This window comes from Barbatula barbatula (genome assembly GCF_947034865.1).
Source record: "Barbatula barbatula genome assembly, chromosome: 21".
In the NCBI taxonomy this organism is placed as follows: domain Eukaryota; kingdom Metazoa; phylum Chordata; class Actinopteri; order Cypriniformes; family Nemacheilidae; genus Barbatula; species Barbatula barbatula.
Window position 1 is genome coordinate 21,506,474 of NC_136784.1, and position 9,151 is coordinate 21,515,624.

Here is a 9,151-nt window from a genome sequence, read left to right on the forward strand (position 1 = left end):
GCATATATCTGCATTATGAATGGTCAGATTGGCTGTCAATCAAACTGTGGTGAAAGGTCAATTGTAAACTCAACACTGAGCTCTTAAATAATCTTTTTTAATCTTTAAACATCATTTGCAATGTACAGTGCAATCATACGTTGACCTGTATGGTCAAAAGGTCAAGATGATGGCGATGTGTAGCTTTTTCTTAATGCTTTGAAATTTAATATCTTATTTAGCCTCTACTAAATTAATTAATGAAACAAAATACAAACAATTTACACCGATCATCCTATTCAAAAGCTCAAACCTTTTAATGGATGTTGTGATAGTTGGTCAGGTGTGGGTTCACCAAACAAGGCCCGTGAAGGACTCGGAGGTTATAAGTAGCATGAAAACTATTCAAGTTGTCAGTAGGCTAGCACTCCCTTCTGCACTCTTACTTTTGCAAGCTGTCTCCACTACACAGTGAATCTCTTATTTGACTTTGCTGGTTATAAGGGGAAATAACTCTGCTGCTGCTGAACACCTGTTTAGAGCTAATTTTGTTCATGCCGACTGTGACGGCCTGAGAAGATGGCCGCACAAGTGTGGGTATTTGAGCATGCATGCATAAAGAATTATTTACAGCAGCGCGCGCTTGTAAGCTCAGATACACACATCTCATTCATAGATCCAGACCCCACATAAATTACATTAAATAATTCGTTATCCTTTATATATATATATATATATATATACACACATGTATGTAACATGGGGGAATATGTGTTGTAAGAACCACACGGGACAATGTTAGTTATGTTTTGTTTTATTCATTTGTTTAACAGGTTCACATCATTACTGATTTGTAGGGCCCGCAGATTGGTTGCAATCCTTTTCCCATATACCTTTTTAAAAATACATATTTCTTATTGAGTTAATGGTGTAATGCGTTGGAGTCCTCGGGTGTGGATGCTAGAGAGAGTTCCGGGGTGACAGAGATTGGTGTCCGGGCGGATGCAAGGAACTTATGGGATTTTGGTTCCGCCGGGACGTGCCATCTACTGATGAGCCGGGGGAGTGTTTTAAGAACAATGTCTCAACAGATGTTAACGTTACTGATGATGAAGTGCTTGAAACATATGGCGATTTTCCATTACATGGTACATGCTCGACTCGCCTCCTACGAAAAAAAGTACCTGGTACCTGCTAACAGGTACTTTTTTTAGTACCACCTCGGCTAGGTTCCAAGCGAGCTGAGCCGATACTAAAAGGTGATATGAAAGCGGCGGGTGGCCTGATGTTTTAGTAAACCCATGGTAAAGTTGTATTGTTGATTGTTAACATTGAGAATTGTATAATTGTTCCCCCCGGTGTGTTAAATGGTCTCATCTAACACCTTTATAAGGAAAGGGGTAGATGTTGTTGAAAAGAGGTCTCCATTGTCTGATTGAGCCTGTTTCTTGTCCAGTTCCTTTTTGTAAGGTCGACGTTATCTGTATTTATGCCTTGTCTTCTTTGATGAAGAAATAAATTATCAAGCGTCTATGATTTGAGCTTGTGGATTACTTACCTTGACGTTCGTTCTATCACACCGACCTGATGCCACACACCTCTGATTGAAACGCCCATACGTTTACCATAAATGTCTTCGATTGCTTATGCTCAATGCTGCGACCACTCAAAAACAAAATAACTAAAATGTATGACATTATTTTACTCTGGACTCGACTGTACTTGGAAAAAATCCAGAGTCCAAAATGTCCAAGTCAGTGACAAGTCTGAGTTCATTAAAAGTTGGACTTGAGTTCAACTTTGAGTATTCCAACCCAGGTGAAAATGTATTCTATTAAAAATATACTTTAATAAAGTGTACTAAGTATATTTTCTACATTTTGTACTATTTTCATCAAATGCAAGTATAGTTAAGTGTATTTAATTATGTATTAACTTCAGTTTAACATCTATTTGACTACACTTTTAGTGTAAATAGTATACTAAAAGGGAACTACTTTTTTTAAACTTCAAGTGCACTAAAAGACACTAATGAAAATCAAGATTCATGAGCAATTAAGCACACTTAAAGTTGCATTGTATCGCCATTCTAATGGAAATACACTTAAAAAGGCATTGCAGCACAAATTATCGTTGTGTTTAAGTACATTTTGTGCATACTGCTATCATACGTATAATTACTATAAACTATGTTAATTTAGTATGCCTCTGTAATATTTCAAGTGATCTACAAATGCACTTCCTAACTATATTTAGTGCTTTTAAAGTGTCCCACTATGACAATAATAATGTTTTTTAAGTAAAGTTCAATTACAACCTTAACATCATAGACACGTACTTCCAGTGCAATGTTATTATAGCGCAAGGTAGAAACAAATAGTTTTAAGTATATTTAATCTGTACTTTTATCCCCATTTTGTTATACTTAAGCATGAATGTTGCTATTACACTACAAGTGTATTGTATTACAATTCAGTTCAAGTGCATTAAATCAACACATTACAAATTGCATTTCAGAAAATGATCTTAATTATTGACACAAAATCTGATATTGGCAAAAGGAGGAACCTTGAACAGTCGACTTTCTTTGAAATGCCGGGAACAGATCGAACAATGCATGGCGAACAACATGCATATCTAGCTCTGACTTGAATTAAAGGCCTTATAGCTCTCATTGTTGCACTTCCTCCGTAGAAGGCCCCGGATCTCTGCCACCTCGGTGTTGGGGAATCGCTCCCTCACTGCATCGGTAAAAACAGGAAAGAGACATGGGCATTAATTAAAACAGGATAGACAATTTGTAACATTGAAATACAGTCATTGATGATAATGGATTTGTGAATCAATCATGACAATGGATTTGGATTCATAACTATGACATTTGTCATGATCCTGCCTCTCATTGTCTTGGTTTTCGTGTCTTGTGGCAGGATCATGTCAGTCCCATGTGTTTTGTGTGGAGAAAGAGCATTGTTTTGGTTTAAGAAGCCATGCTCTCTCTCCAGTGTCGCGTCCTTTAGTCCCGCCCCCTTGTTTCCCCGGTTAGCGGTCCATTAGTGTAAGTCTTGTCTCCAGCCCTGATCCATCTTTCCCTTAGTGTTTCAGTCCCCTCACCTGCCTCGTGCAATCCTCCTGTTAGCTTTCCCTTAGTGTTTCATCCATGTCACCTGCCGCCACTCTCCCTGTGTCATCAGTCCTTGTTAGTGTTTCCCCTTATCAAGCCCCAGTTTCCCTCTGTCTCTTGTCGGTTCATTTTGCATTTTGCACACTTTTGCACATTTACCCTAGTCTGTCTGGATTACCCGTGTTCCTGTTCAAAGTTTGTGGATTATTGATTACCCGTGCTCCTGTTCCTGTTCAAAGTTTGTGGATTATTGGTTTATTATTCTAAGGACTTGGTTTGTTTTGTCCCCTTGAGGGAGGCTTTTGTTTACTGTCTTGTTTTAGTTAATGTTTTCCCCATCGAGGGTCTTTTGTTTTAATAAAGTTTTGTGATTTATATCAAGTCTGCCTGCGCTTGGGTTCTGTCCACACACCCTAACAGAATGAACCGACCAAGAAGAACCCAGCAGGCAGCAGTGTTTGCTGCAAGGTCCCGCCAGCCTCGTCCCCTCTGCAGCATTCGCCAGGATAACTCCGACCTGGCGGACTACCTTGATAGGTTTCTGGAAGCTGCAGGAGAGGTGGTCCTCGGAGAGGAGGAGGTGACCGCAGCATTCATCCACGGCCTCAGGGTTCCCCTATCCTCAGCGGAGACGAGGAGGCTGAGACCGCTGGACTTCGAGGGTGTGCTCAGGTTTGTCATGAGCCGACCGGAGCCCAGGGTCTCGACACATCCGTGTTTTGCATCTCCGTTGGGCCCCATCCCTGAGGGTCTTGCCCTGAAGTTCGGGGTGTTGACAACCACCGCGCCCTCACCCTCTGCTCCACCACCAGCTAGCCTCCGTGGTAGGCGTGGACGGCGGGAGTCGTGGGACTCCCCGTCCGACTCTTCCAGCACGGAGATAGTGGGGTCCCCCACCGCTACTCTGCAACCGGCCACACGTCCTGTGAGCCGGTCAAAGAGGAAGAAGCAGAGGAGAGTGGCACCATCCTGTCCTGCCCAGCAGCCGGTATCCAGCCCTGCCCAGGCGTCAAGTCCGGTGCTCCCCTCAAGTCCGCTGGTCCCCTCAAGTCCGGTGGTCACAAGTCCGGCACCCAGTCCTGTCCAGCCGGCCTCTCAGCTGGTCTTCCTGTCATGTCCTACCCCTTCTAGTTCCTCCCACTCCAAGAGAGGTATCCCTACCATGCCCAGGCCTTCCTACCCCACCCCTCCGCCCAGCTCTAGGAAGCAGGGTCCTGTCCCTCCTAAGTCCCCACCCAGTTATCATGTTCCCAAGTTTGTCCCACCCATTCCACCTCCCCCCTTCCGATTGATGTTTATTTTATTGTCCAACCCCAATCCCTTTTTAGTCATGTTAGCCCTGCCCCTAGTGTGTTCTGTTCTGTGTTTATGGTGTCTGTCCTCCTGTCTGTCAGTCTTGTCATGTTTAGTGTGATCTTGAAGAACTCCTGGAGGATTACAAACAGTTCTCTATAGGGCAGGTTGGCACATGTCTTAGCTTCAAGTGTTTTAACACACAGTACCTCCACAATCTTTTAAGATTTTTTTTGTATATGCTTTTTGCACCCAATCATAACAAAGACATAACAAGGATTGGTTTAAGGTCCTTCAGTCATAGCATGTCTTCTTCACTGCCAGTGTGACTACCAGTGCGAGGTGATTCGCTTTGGCTGGAAATCATGGAAGACAATGGTGAATCTTCCATTTTGTTTAGGACTGTTTTGAGTGAAGACACCAGTCACGGCAGCTCTAAAAAAAGGATATAGTATAAAAGGGGTCAGTATCACATTATGACACAAAGAATAAGTATCATATTGTCATTTTACAACAGCTACATCTGGTTTAACTTAACTTTATCTGATTTGTTTCTGATTGGATGAGGATCCTTACTCATACTTTTCACAGCTAGCATGCATGTCTGACATGATGTTCCACTCACATAAAGGCACAGAGCAGTAATTCCATTAATGAGTGTGAGGATTAGGGTGAATGTTCAGTTTAGCTCGTGAAGTATAGAGAAGCACAGGGTTCCCAAGTTAAGTCAAATTTAAAATTGCATGACTTTCCCAGACAAAAAGAATTGAACTTCCATGACCAACTATGAATGGTGACTATGAAACTGACCAAAGATTTCAAAGCACCCTCGTAGCGTTCAAACATCTTTTACTTTGAGATGAATATGGTCATTGAATTCGAATTGAAGTTGGGTTAACCACAACTGCTCAAGTAAGCAGTAAAGCTAATAACCAGATACACACCAATTTTGTGTGGAAATATATTTGTATTGATTTGCCATATTGCTTAATCAGTGAAATTCAAACAAGGAGTATTAACAGTAGTCAATGACGGCAAAAATATCAAATTTGTAATGAGGGAAGTCAGGTCTGTATTTTAAGACATAACACGTAACATGCATGTTCTTCAAATTAGCAGTGGGATGGATGTCTTGAATTCATAAAGTTGACTTCATGACCTCAATGTCTGCAGGTGTATGGGAGGGTTCAGGTGGTGGCAGAGATAACCCTGGCATCACTAGCATACACATACACCCACCCACCTTTCAGAGCCTTCAAACTGTCCTCATCCATTTCAACAAACACTGTCCCTGGCCGCTGAGATTTTTTACAGTTCTGCGGTGGCTCCACGAAGAGCTTTCGCTGTAGCCTATGTAAGTGGCCTGATGTTTTAGTACATCAGGCCACCCGCCACTTTCATGTCACCTTTTAGTATCGGCTCAGCTAGCTTGGAACCTAGCCGAGGTGGTACTAAAAAAAGTACTTGTTAGCAGGCGAGTCGAGCATGTACCATGTAATGAAAAAGCGCCATATGTTTCAAGCACTTCATCATCAGTAACGTTAAATTACATGACAGGTAGTCGGTTAGTTAATGTTACAAACAGTGTTTCAAATGTTTTAGAACTTACCCGCCATGGACATCAGTTTGGCTGCAACCGGTTTCGGATCTCGCCTGCGTTTAGCTGGCAAAATCACCTCTATCCAGCCTTCCTTGGACTAGATGTCTGACTTCCAGTTGACTGTAACACCAGCATTTATATATGCAGCCTCTATAATCGTCTACGAAATAAAACAATCCATACATTGTGCTAACTTTACCCTTTTACCGCCTGAGTATCAGTGATGGATTTCAAACATTAACCGTTACTAATTGGCTATGGTAGCTAATTGCCGCCCAAACTTCTACATAGTGATTGGATGTCGATGATGCTGCACACACTGATTGGATGTGGGAACCGACTGGTGGGTAGGTCCAATTCCTGGGTCCATACGTAGCCATCTACTGCTTAGTCTTGATTTTTGAATCTTGATCTGTTGCAGTGCTCAACAATAGTTATTCAAATATGCCACCTGTACAATCAAAGTACAAGTTCTACTTATTGGTCACTAATAAGAAAATACCAAGAACAACAGAATACAGACACAGGAAGGTAATTATAAATTGTATCATTATTTTAAATTGTTAATATGTTTTTCTTGTTCTTATAATTATGGTAGTAGTCTGCCTACTACTTCTACAATAATACTAATAATGATAAAAAGAAGAAGGCCCTAGTATAGCAGTACTAATATTAATAATAAATAATAATGGTAATAATAGGATAAAGCTATACTGTCTTGAAATTATCTTTTGTTTCAGGGAAAAGGCAGAAGACATAAACAGAACAAGCAGTACCTTTGCACCACTGGTGTTGAAGTCCCTGACATAATTTTAGGACGTCATGACAGAGAAGTAAGATAGCATATATGATTATGTAAAGTATTGTTTTATGATTATGACATTGCATGGATTACAACCTGTAATGTTTGCAGGCAAAAAACTAGATTAATTCCTAAATTTCTTTGAGACACTGCAAAAACTGCTTATGTAATAAAAATGTAACCAAGTGACATTAAAATTATATCAAGATCAAAAAAGTAGTTGGTATTGTTTTCAGACCTACCAACTATTTCTCGTAAAATCATTTGACTTAATTTAAGAAGAGTTTCACTAAAGACATCTCATCCTGAAAACAAGTAAATTTGGAGCAAGTTGGTCTTGATAAGACTCCTTCAAATAAGTCAAAGTCTTCTTAAATTCAGTCAAAATTATCTTTCAAGAGTGCATGGTTAGTCTCTTCATAGTAAAAACACTACCAAAATTATGATTTAATCTTTATAAAAAATGTATTACACTTGCTTAAATTTTATTTTGTGCACTGACATGGATGGGGAGAACTGTATTGCTTACAGCCTCCAGCTAACCATGATGCACCACTGTGGAAACTTACTGTAAACCCAAACGCTTAACAAAATCAATTGGTTTGAGTAGGACAAACTTAAATTAAACTAATTAGTTCAGTCAAATTAACTTTTATGAATATTTAGCACTTTCTTTTTCTTTCAAGTTCACAGAACCGGTATATTTTAAGTAAACTGAAATGTTTCATTGTTTTGAGTCTTAAGTTTGTTTAAATTAAAATAAATCATTTCATAAGTTTAACTGAAACGGTGGTGATGTCTATTTCCCAGCATGCTTTGCTGATGGCACTTGAATGGGAGAGTAAATAAAAAAAAAATTGCAAGATTATTGATAAGTGTGATATTGAGTATTGATAAATTTTTCATAATCAAAATTTTTCATCAAAAATGAACTTAGCTAGTTGTTACATTAAAAAAAGGGTAACGTGTAATTTTAACAAAATAATTTCATGTTCCAAAGATGAACGTGATAAAATCATGTAGTATAAGCATGAAATTTAACAAATTAACATTTGTTAAATTCAGCCATGTTGAGCTAACGTGATTTAATAAAGTCGGACTGATCTTGAACCGAAGATGGACTAGACAGATCACAGGAAATCACGCGAGATGACAACAAACCGCGTGCCCGGGAAAATAACGAGATTGCACGTGAAGAACTTGGCTATCGTGCCTGGAGTTAATTGGGAAAAGGTAAGATCAAATCTGTTTTCATCCATCTAAATGCAAACAAAACGATGTGTATAATGTCATCAGCAGAATGTCCATCCTTTTCAGCAATATTTCAGGCCGTTTATGTCGTGCTGGCATATTCATGTTAGCTAACGTGATAGTTGGTTCACAGTTAACGTTAATCAATGTGTTTCTCTACCATTTGTGCCACGTTTTACCTGCCATAATGCTTGTAAATGTCAAACACATTTCTTTATGGCAGTGATGGCTTAAACCCATATGGTTTAAAACCCACTATTTGCTCGATTTTCTTCACATAGCAGCAAAATTAACGAGTTAACGAGTAATTAACGTGTTAACGAGCGTCAGTTGTACGCGCACTGGTCTCGTATCACGGAGGAGATTGTTGAGCATATAAAAGGACGAACGACCGGACCCTTATTGAGAGAGGACCAGGCCTCGATTTTATGTTGTGTATTTACGTTTGATTTTATCAATTAAAAGTTATTTTATGCTCGCCGGTTCCCGTCTCCTTCCTGCCTTCCTTTCATTGAACCTTATTACATTATTTAAGTGTGTTCTTTAAATTAAATGATTCATGAAAACATTCTTTTTTCCATGTAATCTTTTTGGAAAGAGAGATTCGCATTTCAGCTCATTATAGATGATTTTCTTTTAATGTGACCACGCCCATGGTGAGCGCGCGCTAGCTATTCAAACACTGATCTGAGGCGATCCATTTTAACGTGTCAAAGCCCCCACATCAACTCGATAAACACAGCAAGTTTAATCAGATTACAGTACTTTACGTCGTTTTGCGAGGCTGTGAAGATTTATCCTGGGAAATGTACCTCCGAAGGTCTTTTTTAAATTGATTTCGAGGAGCAGCCGAATAGTAAGTTATTTTATATTAAGTGCCTTGTTCTAATCGCGATATGGAATAGTGTATGCAAACCGCAAAAATACTGTTTCATGAATCGCGTGTCATGAACTGTGTGGGGAAGAACCCAAGTGCAGGCAGACACGGGGATGAAGGGGTTAACACAAGAACAAAAACACCCACGATGGGGAAAACACTGACCAAACTAAAATCCAAAATTGAAAACAAAGACTTCCTGCAAGGGGGGGGGCAAAAAGAAAC